Genomic DNA, 19185 nt, shown 5'->3' on the forward strand with positions numbered 1-19185 from the left:
AGTATATGATCATCTCAATAGATGCAGAAAAAGCTTATGACAAAATTCAACACCCATTTATGATAAAAACTCTCCAGAGAATGGGCATAGAGGGAACCTACCTCAACATAATAAAGGCCATATATGACAAACCCACAGCAAGCATCATACTCAATGGTGGAAAACTGAAAGCGTTTCCACTAAGATCAGGACCAAGACAAGGATGTCCATTCTTGCCACTCTTATTCAACATAGTTTTGGAAGTCCTATCCGCAGCAATCAAAGAAGAAAAAGGAATACAAATTGGAAAAGAGAAGTAAAACTGTCACTGTTTGCTGATAACATGATACTATATCTAGAAAATCCTAAAGATGCCACGAGAAAACTGCTAGAACTAAGCAGTGAATTTGGTAAGGTTGCAGGATACAAAATTAATGCACAGAAATTTCTGAAATTCCTATACACCAACCACAAAAAATCAGAAAGAGAAATTAAGGAAACACTCCCATTTACCATTGCAACAAAAAGAATAAAATACCTAGGAATGAACCTGCCTAAGGAGGCGAAAGACCTGTACTCAGAAAACTATAAAACACTGATGAAAGAAATCAAAGATGACAAAAACAGATGGAGACGTATACCATGTTCTTGGATTGGAAGAATCAATATTGTGAAAATGACTATACTACACAAAGCAATCTACAGATTCAATGCAATCCCTCTCAAACTACCAATGGAATTCTTCACAGAATTAGAACAGAAAGTTTTACAATTTGTATGGAAACACAAAAGACCCTGAATAGCCAAAGCAATCTTAAGAAAGCAAAACGGAGTTGGAGGAATCAGGCTTCCCGACTTCAAACTATACCACAAAGCTACAGTAACCAAGACAGTATGGTACTGGCACAAAAACAGAAATATAGATCAATGGTACAGGATAGAATGTCCAGAGATAAACCCATGAACATATGGTCACCTAATTTATGACAAAGGAGGCAAGAACATACATTGGAGAAAATACAGTCTCTTCAGTAAGTGGTGCTGGGAAAACTGGACAGCTACATGTAAAAGAATGAAATTAGAACACTACCTAATACCATACACAAAAATAAACTCAAAATGGATTAAAGACCTAAATGTAAGACAAGATACTATAACTCTTAGAGAAAAACATAGGCAAAACACTCTTTGACATAAACCATGGCAAGATCTTTTTTGACCCACCTCCTAGAGAAATGGAAATAAAAACAAAAATAAACAAATGGGACTTAATTAAACTTAAAAGCTTTTGCACAGCAAAGGAAACCATAAACAAGACAAAAAGACAACCCTCAGAATGGGAGAAAATATTTGCAAATGAAACAACAGATAAAGGCTCAATCTCCAAAATATACAAACAGCTCATGGAGCTCCATATCAAAATAACAAACAATCCAGTTAAAAAATGGGCAGAAGACCTAAATAGACATTTCACCAAGGAAGACATACAGATGGCCAAGAGGCACATGAAGAGATGCTCAACATCACTAATTATTAGAGAAATGCAAATCAAAACTACAATGAGGTATCACCTCAGGCCGGTCAGAATGACCATTATCAAAAAATCTAGAAACAATAAATGCTGGAAAGGGTGTGGTGAAAAGGGAACCCTCCTGCACTGTTGGTGGGAATGTAAATTGATACAACCACTATGGAGAACAGTATGGAGGTTCCTTGAAAAACGAAAAATAGAACTACCATATGACCCAGCAATCCCACTACTGGGCATATACCCTGAGAAAACCATAATTCAAAAAGAGTCATGTACCACAGTGTTCATTGAAGCACTATTTACAATAGCCAGGACATGGAATCAACCTAAATGTCCATCGACAGATGAATGGATAAAGAAGATGTGGCACATATATACAATGGACTATTACTCAGCCATAAAAAGAAATGAAATTGAGTTATTTGTAGTGAGGTGGATGGACCTAGAGTCTGTCATACAGAGTGAAGCGTGTCAGAAAGAGAAAAAGAAATGCCGTATGCTCACGCATATATATGGAATCTAAAAAAAAAAAAAAAAAAAAGAACTGATGAACCTAGTTGCAGGGCAGGAATAAAGATGTAGACCTAGGGAATGGACTTGAGGGCATGGGGTGGGAAGGGGAAGCTGGGGCAAAGTGTGAGTAGCATCGACATATATACACTAATGAATGTATAATAGTTAGCTAGTGGGAAGCAGCTGCATAGCACAGGGAAATCAGCTCAGTGCTTTGTGATGACCTAGAGGGGTGGGATAGGGAGGGTGGGAGGGAGGCTCAAGAGGGAAGAGATATGGGGACATATGTATGCATATGGCTGATTCACTTTGGTGTACAACAGAAACTAACACAGTATTGTGAAGCAATTATACTCCAGTAAAGATCTATTTAAAAAAAGATTAAATGGCAGGTATTCCTAGGGCAACTGCCAGCAGAAGGACAGAAGAAAAATCATGAGTCAAATTCTAAGAAAGGTCCTAAGAACCTGGATCCGTATAACTACGTGCACATATCCCATACTAGCATTCCAATATGGGGATTCTGAACCAGAAAACAAAATGAATGAGAAATGGTCAGGGTCCAAAACCTTCCTTATCTTCATAGTTGGTTGATTGTAACTCTGTTTTTAACCCTTAAACTAGTGCTTGGTTTTATAGTTAATTGTTGGACATATCTGTCTCCCCAACTCAGTTTTAAATTCCTTGAAAACAAATGGTTTCTTTTTCATCTTTGTACATCTCAAATTGCTCTGATTATAAAAGGTTCCCCAATAAATAATTATTCAGTAAAACATTTTTTAAAAGTAATGAAACTGATCTTCTTGGTCCATAAAGGGACTCAGAAGGCAATTTTAAAAGTTAGTGACCAAGCTGGAAATATAGGAATTATCCTAGACTACTCCTTTAGCCCCTACCTTCACCTTAAATTACTGGCCAAGATCTGTAATCATTTGCCTAACCACTGAATGACTCCATTGTCCTGGCCATCTCCTTCCTTTCCTTCCCAGTCCCTACCTTGGGTTAACCATTGATTCTGACCTGGATGGACCAAATGTGCAGCATGACTGACAGGTTTTTTGATTGGGTGGAGGATGGGGGAAACCAAGCTCTCATTTTCTATCTTGATGAAAAATGTTCAATTGTTATGTTCCTGTAGGACACATGGAACTGTGGGATACGTTTCACCATGTACATGTACGGTTCACCTATTGGATAGTTATCATGTTTCTGAGAGTTATAAAAGTGCATAAGATACACACTACTATATATAAAACAGATCACCAAGCTCCTATTGTATAGCACAGTTCAATATATATGTTGAATTATATATAGTTCAATATATTGAACTATATTCAATACCTTCTAATAGCTTATAATGGAAAAGAATCTGAAAAAGAATTTTACATATATATATATATATATATATATATATGTGAACTGAATCACTGTGCTGTACACCTGAAACTAACACAACATTGTAAATCAACTATACTTCAATTAAAAAAAAAAAGAAGTACTTCAAGTGCCTCTAGGAATTCAGGGAGGAGGGTGCATATTCCCTCAGTTACCTCCCCCCCTCCCATTTGTGCAGATAAGTAGTATTAGCCTCATACCCCATCTTCCTGTCTTGCCCCCAAAGCCAGTCCTTCCTCACTACTGCCAGAGTCAACTTTCCAAGAATCTTTCCACAACTTTTCATCACCTCAGCGTGGTGGGCAAAGTTCTGCACGCTTCTGCTCTGCCCTCTCTCCCCCAGGCATGCTGAACTATTCCCTCTGTCTGTGGCACACTCTTTCTCACTCCCACGCCTACATAGAGAACTTTTATTCCCTCTGCCAGGAAGCACCTGAGTCCCCACTCCTGCTCCTCCTGGCGAACTCCAGCTCACCGTTCAAGGACCAGCTCCATGACTTCCTCCTGCAGGTGCCCTCACTGTCTCCTTTAGACCCCCAGCAGCCCTCCCTCCCTCCCCCCATAAGGACCCAGCACCTCACACCCCCTCCCCTAGAGCACCTGCTACCTGCATTGTCACTGTCACTGCACTGTAACTGTCGCCCCACCATTCAGTGAGCTCCTGGAGGACCAGTCCTAGGCCTCTTCATCTTTATGTCCCCAGCAGTGCTTGGGACAAAATAGATCCTCAACAAATGTTTGTCAAAAGAATAAATAAAAGAATGAAGAGCTCCGAGAATATTTTAGCAACAAAAGCATCAGAAAAATAAGCACGCAGTTTCGCGAAGTCACTGCTATTAAGAATAAAATTAATTTTTAAAAGTTATTTTTAGGGAATTCCCTGGTGGTCCAGTGGTTAGGACTCTGCACTTTTGCTGCCGAGGGCCCGGGTTCAATCCCTGGTCGGGGAACTAAGGTCTTGCAAGCCGCATGGTGTGGCATGGCCAAAAAAAAAAGTTAAAAAAAATTATTTTTAAAAATAGTGGTTGGGGGCTTCCCTGGTGGCGCAGTGGTTGAGAATCTGCCTGCCAATGCAGGGGACACGGGTTCGAGCCCTGGTCTGGGAAGATCCCACATGCCGCGGAGCAACTAGTCCCGTGAGCCACAGTTACTGAGCCTGCGCATCTGGAGCCTGAGCTCCGCAACAAAAGAGGCCGCCATAATGAGAGGCCCAAGCACCACGATGAAGAGTGGCCCCCACTTGCCACAACTAGAGAAAGCCCTCGCACAGAAACGAAGACCCAACACAGCCATAAAAAAATAAACAAATAAATAAACCCAAAAGTTTAAAAAAAAAAAAAAAAAGGCAGGGCTTCCCTGGTGGCGCAGTGGTTGAGAATCTGCCTGCCAGTGCAGGGGACATGGGTTCGATCTCCGGTCCGGGAAGATCCCACATGCCGCGGAGCAAATAAGCCTGTGTGCCACAATTACTGAGCCTGTGCTCTAGAGCCCGTGAGCCACAACTACTGAGCCCATGTGCCACAACTACTGAAGTCCACGTGCCTAGAGCCCGTGCTCCACAGCAAGAGAAGCCACCGCAATGAGAAGCCCACGCACCGCAACGAAGAGTAGCCCCCGCTCACCGCAACTAGAGAAAGCCCGTGCACAGCAACAAAGACCCAACACAGCCAAAAATAAGTAAATAAAATAAATAAATTTATTTTTTAAAGAAATAGTGGCATGTTATAATTACATTGGTTGTTGGGGAGGAAAGTCATGTTTTGATTTTATTTTTAATACAAAGGTTTCAGTGATATCGTCTCCTGATTTTGAAAGATATTTAAAATGTGTCATACTTAAACACCTAATAGTCGTGACTAATTAAGCCAGAAATGATCACCTTCCTCTTCTTGTTCCAGCCTGAAGTAAAGATAGAAATCAGAAGGGATAAAAGTTTGATGACTAGCAAAACAAAGCAAATGTCTGATGTACTGATATCATTCTAAGTACTTAATAAGAGATACATCAAACCAACTTCCCTGGTGGCACAGTGGTTAAGAATCCGCCTACCAATGCAGGGGACACGGGTTCGAGCCCTAGTCCGGGAAGATCCCACATGCCACGGAGCAACTAAACCCGTATGCCATAACTACTGAGCCTGCGAGCCACAGCTACTGAGCCCACGTGCCACAACTACTGAAGCTTGTGCGCCTAGAGCCCGTGCTCTGCAACAAGAGAAGCCACCACAATGAGAAGCCCGCGCACCACAGCAAAGAGTAGCCCCCGCGCGCCGTAACTAGAGAAAGCCCGCGAGCAGCAACAAAGACCCAACACAGCCAAAAATAATAAATAAATTTATTAAAAAAAAAAAAAGAGATACATCAAACCAACAAACTAGAAGACTTTTGCCTTCTCTGTTGGCTTTTTCCTTCCTCCTTCTCAGGTCAGCCCAGCTAAGAGCTCATTCGATGAACATCGTCAATGTGCTGCACAGGCCCTGTGAGTGCTCCCCCCACCCCATGCCCTGACCCTGAGGAGTACTCACTTTCTAGTCTGAGAGGCGTCCCCTGGATGTAACTGTAACTGCTCTGATGAAGGGCCCAGGCAGGAGGCACCCAGCCCAGTGAGGAACACCACCCATTCCCCAAGGAGCTCAGGCTGCCCTTGACTTTCATTACTTATTACTTCCACAGAACTTGCATTTTTCAAACTTACATCAATGCCCCCAAACAACCCTTCATGAACAGAATTCAGCTCTCTTCCTCAACTTGACCAACTTTCTATCCTGGTACTTCCCATTCTAACCAAGAGAATCTTGCCATTTTCCTAGGCATGATTTATTCATTCCCAACTTAGAGCCTCCATGAATGCCATCCTCTAGAAATCTTCTCCCTCAGGCAATCCAATGTATTCTCTTCCTATCAGTCAGTGGTTCTCATCCAGGGGTGATTTTGCCACCCAGGGAATATTTGGCAATATCTGGAGACATTTTCGTTGTCAGAACCAAGGGTTGCTATATGTGGAATCCAGAAAAATGGTACAGATGAACCGGTTTGCAAGGCAGAAATAGAGACACAGATGTAGAGAACAAACATATGAACACCAAGCGGGGAAAGTGGGGTGTGGGGAGGAATGAATTGGGAGATTGGGATTGACATATATACACTAATATGTATAAAATAGATAACTAATAAGAACCTGCTGTATAAAAAAATTAATTAAAATACAAAAGAACAAACAAAAAAAACCCTAAGAGTTGCTACTGGCATCTAATGGGTAGAGTCCAGGGACGCTTCTAAATATCCTACAATGCATAGGACAGCCCCCAACAAAAAGAATTACCTGGCCCCAAAAGGTCAATAGTATACCCAGACTGAGAAACTCTGCTTTAAGTTGAGCTTTAAATTCATCTATTTGGATTAGGGAAGTGTTCGGCAGCACATATACTAAATTTGGATTAGGAAATATTCCTGAATTAACCATACCCAACTCTGAACATGCCTTTGCTTTGCATTACCCCAAAATGTACAGAGTGCTCTACAGTAACTTGAATGTGAGGTTAAGAATCATAGAGTCTCCAGATAGAACAGGACTTCAAAACTCATATATTCTAACCACTTCCTTGTTAACATTGCTTTGTAAACATCTGTTGCATGTGAAAATGTTGTCTTTCTTCAACTAGATTATAAGCAATTCCATTAAATCCTTTTATGTCTGTGCACTCTGCAAACATTTATTGAGCACCTACTATGTACCAAACACTATTCTAGGCACTGGGGACACAGTGATAATTAGACATTATCTCTGCTCTTATGGATATTAATTTTAGTGGGATAGACATATTTTTTAACTATGTAACTTCCACGGTGATAAGTGCTCTAATGGGAAGAATATGGTTTACCTGTTAACAGGAGCTCCTTAACCTGATCTGTGACATCAGACAAGGCTTCCCTGAGGATGGGACATTTAAGCACCCATCAGACATTCAGTCAGTATTTGTTGAATAAATAGAGGTGAAGCATGAAAGATAAATAGAAGTTATCCAGGGACTTCCCTGGTGGTCCAGTGGTTAAGACTCCGTGCTTCCACTGCAGGGGGCACAGGTTCGACCCCTGGTCAGGGAACTAAAATCTCGCATGCTGCACAGTGCAGCCAAAAAAAATAGAAGTTATCCAGGTAAAGTACGCAGAGGTGAGAGGGGGACAGCAGGGGAGATGAGTGGCCATGGTGGGTTTGAGGTGTCAATGAGACATCAAGTTAGAGAAACCAGGTGGTCCATTGAATGTATATGTCTGGAGCCCAGAAAGAAAGGCTGGGACCACAGCCAGGGGACCTCCAACTCCAACATGTAAGTCAGGAAGAGGAGGAAAAACCATTGAAAGACTAATAAGGGGAGGCCAGAGACACAGACAGAAAACCAGGAAAGGGTATGTCATAGAAAAAAGCTTTTCAAGAAGAAGCCAGCCAGCTTCCAAGACTGACCAGGAGGCCCATCCTCTTGCCGCCCACATCTCCTCAGTGCTGGGAAGTGAGCAGCCTGGACTGACTATACAAGCTTCCTATAGGACAAACAAACTACCGTTTTTTTCATTTTGAATTAGTATAAAACCTTTCTTCCTAAAGAATTTTCTACTTCAAAGTTAACCATGTTGATCTGAGTAGCAATTAGTGTTTGATTTTGTGGGTGCTTTCATTTATGACACTCAGATTTTAAAAGATAAACTCTACCTAATCTCAGTTTCATTTTAGGCCTCAGTGTCACAATGCTCTCCCAGTTTAGAGTATCAAAGGGAAAGAGTCTCGAGCTAGGATTTCAGTGGCTTAATAAACAAAAGATCTAGTAACATGAAATTAGATCTTGATTACTTTTGCCAGTGAGGGGTAGGAATACATGAATAAAATTAATGGAACCTAAAACCCCAAGTTCAACCTTTTTTCCAATTAAATATTTATTTTTTAAATTACTAAATAAATACAGAAAATCTTACAGTAATCTCACTGTCAGTTTCCTTTTACCCTGATCTGGAAGAGATGAAGCTGCTGAAAAGATGGGGGGAAATAGATAACATGCCAGATAACCTAGAAATTGAGAAATCAACTCCTCAATAATATTAATATAGCTATCTCTTACTGTTTCAGGTTAGATCTCCGAAGAGTGCTTCTGTTTCTAATTTTTTTTAACAAGCTTTCATTGAATATTTACCCAATAAAAGACACATGCTAGAATTATGAAATGAAAAAGACATTGTCTTGTCCTGAGGGGGTCTTAGATTCCACCAGTGAGACAACAAGCTACAAGGCTGAATGCACTAAGACTAACAGAATCACAGACAAAACGGTGGAGCACAGGGGAGGGAATGACTTACATTCCAATGTGTGTGGTGCCCAGGGAAGGAAGTGGATCAGGCAGGCCTTCGTGGAGGATGATGAGAAGTAACGACAGAACATTCTGGGTGAAGGAAGAGCAGGAACAGGACTTTGCAGTTACTCGGTGAGCCTGAGGTAAAACTCTTGATTGATTTGGATGAAACGCGCAGGTACGTGAGGAAAGGTTGGAAGAGTGGGTAGGAAAATCTGTTGGGGCTGAAACATGAAGGATCTTGAGGATCTTGAGGGTGGACTGTATTTTTCATGAAAATGGGGAAGCTTTCTGAGAACTGAAGTGCCAAGATTGGCTTTGTGGGTTAGAAAGAAAAGTGTGGCAACAATATAAGTCACGGGTTTAGGATAAAAGAGACTGGAGACAGGGAAAACCCCCTTAGGCGGTTATTGAAATGACCAAGTTCAGGGTTACCCAACATGTTCCAAGGAACACTGGTATTCTCAAAAGAAAGGTGGAGGAGGACAGTCTTGGGGAGTCATAATGCATATTAGCGTATTAGGTGCTCTTAGATGTCCTGCAGTAAAAACCTAACTTTGCCCAACCCAGTGTACCCCAAACTCATCTGACCAAAGCATCTTTGTTGTGATGGTGGTTGTAGAACATCTATTAATACTCAGTAAGACCCTAGGGTTAAACAGGGTGTAACTCATGCAATGTAGTTCAGGTAGTAGTTGATGCGGTTCTGAACTAGGATATAGCAATATAAGATATAGCAATCAGTCCTGTATTCAGTATTTAGAATCTTGAAATATTTCCAATATGATGATTTCCTCAGTTCAGTCATTTCTCTTTGTATCCTGTACACAGGAAAAGCCAAAGATGAGAATTTGGGGCCACGTCAGGAACTGGGGATCCTGGGTTCTGCTGGAGGGCTGAGGGAGTGACAGGAGAGGCTGGGGTCAAGAGAATTGGTTAAAAGGCTGGTTAAGAAGCTGTTTGGGGGGATTCCCTGGTGGCGCAGTGGTTAAGAATCCGCCTGCCAGTGCAGGGGACACGGGTTCTATCCCTGGTCCAGGAAGATCCCACATGCCACGGAGCAACTAAGCCCATGTGCCACAACTACTGAGCCTGCGCTCTAGAGCCTGCGGGCCACAACTACTGAAGCCTGTGCGCCTAGAGCTCGTGCTCCGCAACAAGAGAAGCCACCGCAGTGAGAAGCCCGCACACCGCCACGAAGAGTAGCCCCCGCTCTCCGCAACTAGAGAAAGCCCGCGCGCAGCAATAAAGACCCCGCGCAGCCAAAAATAAATTTATAAAAAAAAAAAAAAAGAAGAAGCTGTTTGGCACCAGGTGTCATCACCACCCCGGAAAGCCAAGCGACTTTCCCTTTCTCCCAACCCTGCAGGAAACAGGAAGTAAAGGCAAATTTTACTTCCAGGAAAAATACAATGTAGAAGAAAGGAACTGTAACCATCCTACACTGCTTAGTTTAGGCATAATGATGTAATCATTTAATATTGACTTTAAAAAGAAAGGCTGCGCTACATTCATATTGAGAGGTGGCAGGATATGAGAGAGCTCTAGGTCCTTGCTGACCAGAGAGAAAGTAAATACCGTGATCTAAGGTTGATGAGTCAAGAATCCATGGTATAAGCATGTTATTTAGATAGAGGTGAACACCAGAAAAAACATTTACATTAGAAGGAGATGCCTCTGCATAGTAGCAACATGGCTAGGGGAGGGAAACACTGATTTTGTTGCATTTTACTACTATTTTATTCTTAAAACAGTTATATATTAGCTTGATAAAAATTAAAATTAAAAAATTCCAAAATTTGCAGTGATAAAGAGCAAAGCTTTATGCATTACCTAAAGATGAAGACCATTCTTTTATTCAAGACACATTGGCAAAAGGTACCTTCTGTGCTAGTCTGGATCATCCGTGTAGAGTTCTCTTGAGATCTCCAGGTAAAAGCTACTGAAGGCACAAGCTATATTTTGATAATGATTCTCCCTATGAATTATTTATCATATTTTTATATAGTGGAAAACTACCTGGCAACTGGTATATCATGGTTACATTGTGGATACAGATGGTTAATAAGCAGGGACTGCTATATTTGATTCAATAAAATAATTCTAAACCAGAAGCTGAAGTTACTTTAGAAAGCAGCTTACTACAGTAAAAGGAGAAAGGAAATCACTGTGGCCCTAGCACCTAGAGACCCTGTAAAAGCTGATATTTCTGCACGTGCATAGGAATCCTGGGTCAAACACTGGGCAACTGAAAACCCAAGAAAAAGTGATTTAACTTGAAAGCCTTTAAAGAGATTCATGTGAGCTACTCGTATGACAACACAGGTTACACACCAATGAAGTTAGTTTGAGGCTAAGAGTTCATTTACATATAAGACGGCTCCTTTTAAACTCTGTGAGTTGAAAAATCCATGACTGTTGCGTACCTGTTTGCATTTTTTTTTTTAAGGATCTTCCAGAAAAGCATCATCTCACTTTCCCATGACAGCCTATGCCTGGAGGGAACTTCGGTACTACACCTGCACAGCTAAAGAAGAGGTCTTGTTTGTAAAGGCTGGGCCAGGGATTCTGCAAGAAGCTCAGAACATGACTTAAGGCTCTGTGTGAAGTCGTCGGATTTTGACACATATGCAAATGACTTCCCCTGCCATCCTTCACTGATCAAGCAACACCGGGAGTCAAAATCACTTTTACAGTCCTTGGGACTCTAGGGACACACCGCTTAGGTGACTGCTGGTGCTTACTACCTCCACCTTGGATGTGTTGAAAGAGTGGCAGATCAGTAAAAACTTAGAGATGAGCAACCCTGATGACTCATCTGTGGTTCACTCAACATTGTGTGCCAGAACTGGGAGGACAAAGGGAATCTTTGAAAGGCCCGGTACTCGAGAAGCTCACAGCCCAGATTCATAACAGATGATTACATACCATTCTTTTACAGAGGTAAGCAGGTGAGGCCGGGAGCATGGAGGCCTATCAACCACAGGCTTCACAGAGGAGCACCCATCTTCATCAGACCCCTCTCTGTCTTTTGTCTACAGATCCTGCCTTACTGTAATGTGAGCACTGAAAAAGTCAAAATTTGGTAGGACTGAGAAAATTTTATATCTGCCTTGCCATTACCCAGGCTAGGATAACAGACACAGTTAAAGGCAGCTGCAAAATAACAAGAAAAGTGTCTCTCCCCGTGACACGTTACAGCCGTAAAGTATCAAAATAACACCCTTCTTTGCATGACTCCTGCTTTCTTAACTCACTGAAAGCTTTTGTTCTCTAAAATCATAGATTATCAGAAAATTTCCTGTTTGAAATTATATCCATAAAAATGAAACATTCCATTCCTGATTGAGAATCCAAGTCACTTTGACACAGAGAAGCAGCCTTGATTTACAACCCAGGTGTAAAGCTTCAGAAAAGGAGTTGTGGACACAACATTCCACACCTAAACTTTTACTTTCCAAGGAAACATCACTCTGAGCTCAGTTCAACAGTTTAAACCTGACACTGACCACATGAGCCCTGTTTTGCTTTCAGCCTGTCACTGCTTCTTTTAAATTTTATCTCCACCATTCCCTCAAATCTTGTATTTTTAAAAAATATTTATTTATTTATTTGGCTGCTCCAGGTCTTAGTTGTGGCATGAGGGGTCTTGGTTGTGATATGCGGAATCTAGTTCCCTGACCAAGGATCGAACCCCAGCCCCCTGCATTTGGAGCGTGGAGTCTTAACCACTGGACCACCAGGGAAGTCCCTCAGGTCCTGTATTAACTCTATACTTTGTTTGGTCCTCTGGTGAGTAGCCTCCCTCATTGTAATGGGTTAATAAACCTGACTTTGTCACATTACTGGTCTGTGGATGGGCTAAGACAGCATCATAATCTACTAGAGCCTTGTTGATTTCCAGAATCCTATCGTAACAATCTAGACAGTATTTGGGGTATGACTATACAGCTGTGGCAGAGGGAAGGATTTCTACCTGAGGTTTAGTTTCTTAGTACATCTACCCATTTGTTAGCTTGAAATTTGATTCCCCACTTGAATTACAATGATTGAAATGTGATAACTGCACTTAAAGAGTCTTAAAGTCTACTACAAATAAATAAATAAGATATATTGAAAATTTGCATTCAGAGAAAAAACTTTCCCAAAGAAGAGTTTGATCTAACAAAGAGTTAACAACCTCAGAGGGCTGAATTCCTGGCCAATTCATACCAGTCGTGTAAGACTCAGCTCAAACATTTCCTCCTCTCCAGAGCTGTCCCGAGTCCTTCCTTTTCTATACTCTGGTGGCACCTGGTGTTACATTTGTGCCATGGCCGACACCACACAATATTGTGATTGTTTGTTTACCTGTTTTCCCCCACTCATCTCAACTCTTTGAGAGCAGGCCCCTGTCTGTAAATTCCTAGCACCTGACACAATCCCAGGCAGAGAGGAGCTCAGTTAATGTGGATGAACTAATGAATGAAGGGGAGACTGGGAGCAAGAAAACCAGTTGGCAGGTGGTTGTAATGGTCCAAAAGGGATGGAAATGACCTGGACTCAGCGTGACTAGAGGAAAATGATAGATAAGTAGGGGACATTTGAAAGGAAGATGGAAAAAAAAACAAAAAAGACTTGATAACTAAGTGGAAGTGGGAAACAAAGAAAAATTTTCAATTTTAAGCCTACACAGCTAGGAAGTGGATACCACAACAGGCATAAAGGAATCCTAGAGTAGACAATTTTTTCAGTTTTTGGGTTTTCGGTTTTTTTTTTCTTTTCTTTGGCCATGTCCTGTGTGGCATACAGGATCTTAGTACCCAGACCAGGGATCGAACCTGAGCCCCTTGCAGTGGAAGCTTGGAGTCTTAACCACTGGACCGCCAGGGAAGTCCCTGTTCAGTTTTAGATAAGCAGATTTTGCAAGGTCCTAGGAAAATCCAGTGTGCTTCTAGACATTCAGAATTAGAGTCAAGGCTCAAAATAGACTTGGGAACCATTAACATTGAGACTGAAACTTTAAAGAAGTGGATAAACTTTGTAAGGAAGAGACTATGCACTGAATGGTTGAAGGACTGAAACTTGGAGAATGAAAAGGTCTAGAGGAAAAGAAGTAAAAAGGCAACAAAGAGAGAGCGTGTTCACAGAGGAACAGGGCAGTACAATATCCTGCACAGCAATGGAGAAGGACCGCCTGCAGGTGAGAGGAGGAAAACCCAAGAAAGTCACCTGAAAAACTATCAGAACTCCAAGTTCAGCATGGTAGTGAGTTACAAAATACAGCAATTGCTTACAACAATCAATGGCTTTCCTCCAACTATTACCTGTTAGAAAATATAATGGACAAAAGATACAATTTGCAATAGCAAAAACAAAAACAAAAATACTTAGGAATAAACTTTGAAAATGTGTGGTAAATTTTACAAAGTTACAAAAACCGAAAGTTTTTTGAAAATATTTATTTATTTATTATTTATTTATTTATTTATTTATCTGGCTGAGCCAAGTCTTAGTTGCAGCGTGCGGGATCTTTAGTCGCGGCATGTGATCTCTTAGTTGCAGCATGTGATCTCTTGGTTGCGGCATGTGGGATCTAGATGGAACCCGGTTCCCCTGCATTGGGAGCGTGGAGTCTTAGCCACTGGACCAGGGAAGTCCCCAAAACCGAAAGATTTTAACAATGAAGAGATGTAGTAGATGGGAAACACTGTATTATGAAATGTTAGTGTCCTCCAAATTTACACATTAAATACAATTTAAAGCCAAAATAAATTCCAAGTGGACCAATGAGATACTTGAAAAATAAAAAACATAAAAGATGTATAAATGGGAGGAAAAGGGAGAATGTGTCCTAGGCATAATCCCAAAAGCAGGACTAGTAAAAAAAAAAAAAAAAGATTGATAGATATGATTGTGAACGAACCTGATCCTAGACCCCAAGCACCCCAGCTCAGGCCTTTAAAATGTCCTCCCCAGTCCTTGGATCTGTGATCCTTACAATCTGCCCCCCCTCAACCCCCAACACCAACCCTGGCCTTAGCTCAAGGTATTTCCATCCCCTGTACAGATGAATCATCTGTAACTATTCGCCAATGACCTTCACAATCCCACTGTAGGTGAAGCAACACTGCAGATTCTCAAATTCCGAAACCACTCCCACAGCCTTGTGATACAGCTAGCCCTCAGCCCTGGCTGAGAAATAGGATCAAGAGAAAAAAACAACCAGGCCATGGCTGGCACTGATAAGCCCAAAGCCAAAATTCCACACCATGAGTGTGTTTGGGCTGGGGTTGTTCCGGTCCTAGAAGTAACAGCAAGACACCCCACCTAACCAAAAACAGGGACCAAAAGCAGGGGAAAGATAGTAGCAAGTACCTATTAGGATAAATGTTCAAATGTTCTCTGGCTTGTTTTTTCCTTGTCTTAAAAAAAACAGGGACTTCCCTGGTGGCGCAGTGGAGAGGAGTCCACATTCCCAATGCAGGGGGCCCGGGTTCAATCCCTGGTCAGGAAACTAGATCCCACATGCAAGCCGCAACTAAGAGTTCGCATGCCACAGTAAGGAGCCCACCAGCCGCAACTAAGGAGCCCACATGCTGCAAGTAAGACCTGGTGCAACCAGATAAATAAAATTTTTTTTTAAAAAAGAGAAGTTATTACACAGCCTCACACCATACATAAAAATAAACTCAAAATGGCTTAAAGACTTAAATAAAAAAAAAATAAACAGTCCTTCATAGTGGTTCTCAAACTTCAGAGCACATCAGAATCACCTGGAAGGTTTGTTAAAAAGATGGCTGGGGGCTTCCCTGGTGGCACATTGGTTGGGAGTCCACCTGCCAGTGCAGGGGACTGGGGTTCGATCGCTGGTCAGGGAGGATCCCATGTGCTGTGGAGCAAGTATGCCCTCGAGCCACAGCTACTGAGCCCGCATGCCACAACTACTGAAGTCTGCGTGCCTGGAGCCCATGGTCTGCAACAGGACAGGCCACCGCAATGAGAAGCCCGCACACCGCAACTAAGAGTAGCCCCTGCTCACCGCAACTAGAGAAAGACCACACATAGCAACAAAGACCCAACGCAGCCAAAAATAATTATTTAGAAAAAAAAAAAGATGGCTGGGTCCCACCCCTCATGGCCTGGAGTGGGACCTGAAGGTTTGCATGTCTACAGGTGAGTTAAACCAAATTTTGAAAGAACAAATCATCACAATCTTATACAAAATCTTTCAGAGCACAGAAAAATAGAGTTCTCCCCACCTTGTTCTACGACAGGATATAACCTTGATCCTAGAAACAGATAAGAACAGCTAAGAAAGGACAAGTACTGGACAACATCACTTGAGAACATAGGTAGAAAAATTAAAACTGACAATCTGATTCTAAAATTTATATAGAAATACAAAGGGCCTAGGATAGCTGAAACAACTTCAAAAATAACAAAACTAGAGGGATTGTACTACCTGATTTCAAAGTTTATTATAAAGCTACAGTAATTAAGACAATGTGGTATTAGCATAAATACAGACCTATATTTCAATGAAACAGAATAGAGTCAAGAAACAGACCTCCACATATATGATCATTTCATTTTCAACAAAGGTCCCAAGGCAATTCAATGGGAAAGGATAACCTTTTCAACAAATGGTGCAGGAACACTATTGGGTAGCTATATACAAAACAAAAAACAAAAAAAACACTCAACCTTTATCCCACATCACATACAAAAATTGACTTAAGATGGATCACAGACCTGAATGTACGAACTTAAAGTGTAAAACTTGTACTTTTATTATTTTTGGCCGTGCTGCACGGCATGTGGGATCTTAGTTTCCCAACCAGGTATCGAACCTGTGCCCCCTGCAGTAGAGGAGTGGAGTCTTAATCACTGGACCGCCAGGGAATTCCCTAATTTATTTTTCTTATCTTACTCCACTGGCAAGGAGCACCAGAAAAAGCAACCTAGGCCAGACACTTACTAAAGTTTGGGCACTCTAACAGAGACCATGATAATGATATTGTTTAACTGCACCTTAAAAAATCCAAACATAATCTGGAGTTAGAAACAAAAACTAAGTTCAAAATTTAAAATCTGAAGATGCTCCACTTCAAGTGAAAACTCCATCCTTAAACAACAAGCTCTACCAGAGAGATTTAGAAGTTACATCCGTACTACCAGTGAAGGAACCATCAACAGACTCCACTGGTGTGCAGGGGTTTCAGGGTAAAGGAATTGAAAAATGTGGCAGTACTAAAACAAAAACAATGAATAAACTTTCCCATTTCTCTAATTGTAGCACAATTAGTGATTATTTGAATTTGGATGAAATTACTGAAGATGATTTGCATGATGGTTAATGCTTGACTAAAACAGAGGAACATTCTTTTGAGAGGAAGCACTAGACCCAGTATTAGTGATCCGACTTCAGTGAGAGTGAGGAAAAAGATGAAGAACTCACTATGAGTAAAAATGAAGGAACGTTTAAGTGAAGGAAAAAGCCCCAGTAAAAAAGAACCCACCTAAATTAAAATGTAATACTTCGAGGATACCAGTAGATGGGGCTGCTGTAGCAGCCAATAAAATAATCAACTCACCAAAAAGTGTTTCTCTCACTTCAGAGCCTATAAGGAAACCATTACAAATATTCAGCCCTGAAGCTCAAAGCAAGAGGTCAAAAGGTTCCACCAGCAGCATCAGGAAGTAGTGGCAAGAGCAGCAGACTACTTGTGAATGTTTGTATTAAGTCTTGATAACTGGTACAATGTTTTACAACAATTTCAAGCATATTCCTATAGAACACAACATCTGCTGAAACAGAAATACAGTGAAATTGAGAGATCAGCACTTCTATTTAAGGCGTGGAGGAAAGCTATGTGAATGCCTATGTGTGCATGTGTCTGTGTGTCTGTTTAAATAATCACTTTGTATTAAATCAATAATATAGCAAGTGCTTCTCAGGTACTTAGTTAGCCCTACTATAATGCCAGGTAATATCTTTTTTAGGTAGATCTAAATTTATCATGAATAAATAGAGTTACAAGTATTTTATGTAAAGGTGTGAATTTTAATCATCTGCTAGTTATAACTATAATTTATATCATATATAGATATCATTTATATATGTTTCAAACCTTGTTAACCATTCAAAATTAATAATACCTAGCCTAGTTTATTGTGCTTTGTAAAAACATAGATGTTAACACAAAAAAAAGCAATTCAGAATTATGATTAAAGTGGGCATTTGCCTTTTTATTAAAAAGCAATTGCTCCTTCAATAGCTGAATGGCTAAACAAACTGTATCACATAGAGAAAATGGAATACTACTCAGCAATAAACAAAGAATGACCTATTGACACATGCAAAAATTTGGATGGATCTCAGGGCATTATACTGAGTGGAAAAAAAAAAAAAAACTATTCTCAAAAGACCACACACTGGGCTTCCCTGGTGGCGCAGTGGTTAAGAATCCGCCTGCCAATGCAGGAGACACGGGTTCGAGCCCTGGTCTGGGAAGATCCCACATGCCGCGGAGCAACTAAGCCTGTGCGCCACAACTACTGAAGCCCATGCACCTAGAGCCCATGCTCTGCAACAAGAGAAGCCACAGCAATGAGAAGCCCGCGCACCGCAACGAAGAGTAGCCCCCACTCGCCACAACTAGAGAAAAGCCCACATGCAGCAACGAAGACCCAATGCAGCCAAAAATAAATAAAACTAAATAAATAAACTTACAAAAAAAATACATGCTTAGTGAGTAAACAGAACCTTTAAAAAAAAAAAAAAAAGACCACACACTGTGGTGGGAATGTAAATTGATACAGCCACTATGGAGAACGGTATGGAGGTTCCTTAAAAAACTACAAATAGAACTACCATATGACCCAGCAATCCCACTACTGGGCATATGCCCTGAGAAAACCATAGTTCAAAAAGAGTCATGTACCAAAATGTTCATTGCAGCTCTATTTACAATAGCCAGGACATGGAAGCAACCTAAATGTCCATCAACAGATGAATGGATAAAGAAGATGTGGCACATATATACAATGGAATATTACTCAGCCATAAAAAGAAATGAAATGGAGGTATTTGTAATGAGGTGGATGGAGTTAGAGTCTGTCATACAGAGTGAAGTAAGTCAGAAAGAGAAAAACAAATACAGTATGCTAACACATATATACGGAATCTAAGGAAAAAAAAAAAAAAAAAAAAAAGGCCATGAAGAACCTAGTGGCAAGACGGGAATAAAGGAATAAAGACACAGACCTACTAGAGAATGGACTTGAGGATATGGGGAGGGGGTGGGGTGAGATGTGACAGGGTAAGAGAGTGTCATGGACATATATACACTACCAAATGTAAAATAGATAGCTAGTGGGAAGCAGCCACATAGCACAGGGAGATCAGCTCGGTGCTTTGTGACCACCTAGAGGGGTGGGATGGGGA

General features: G+C 41.2%; 1 non-coding gene across 1 annotated transcript; it reads left to right on the top strand.

The window, feature by feature from the left end:
* Positions 1-4295: 4295 nt before the first annotated feature.
* On the top strand, positions 4296-4368 carry TRNAK-UUU. The gene has a single exon. It is a non-coding gene; the product is annotated as a tRNA-Lys (tRNA).
* The last annotated feature ends 14817 nt before the right edge of the window (positions 4369-19185 follow it).

The sequence above is a fragment of the Balaenoptera musculus genome, chromosome 2, assembly GCF_009873245.2.
Source record: "Balaenoptera musculus isolate JJ_BM4_2016_0621 chromosome 2, mBalMus1.pri.v3, whole genome shotgun sequence".
NCBI classification, from domain to species: domain Eukaryota; kingdom Metazoa; phylum Chordata; class Mammalia; order Artiodactyla; family Balaenopteridae; genus Balaenoptera; species Balaenoptera musculus.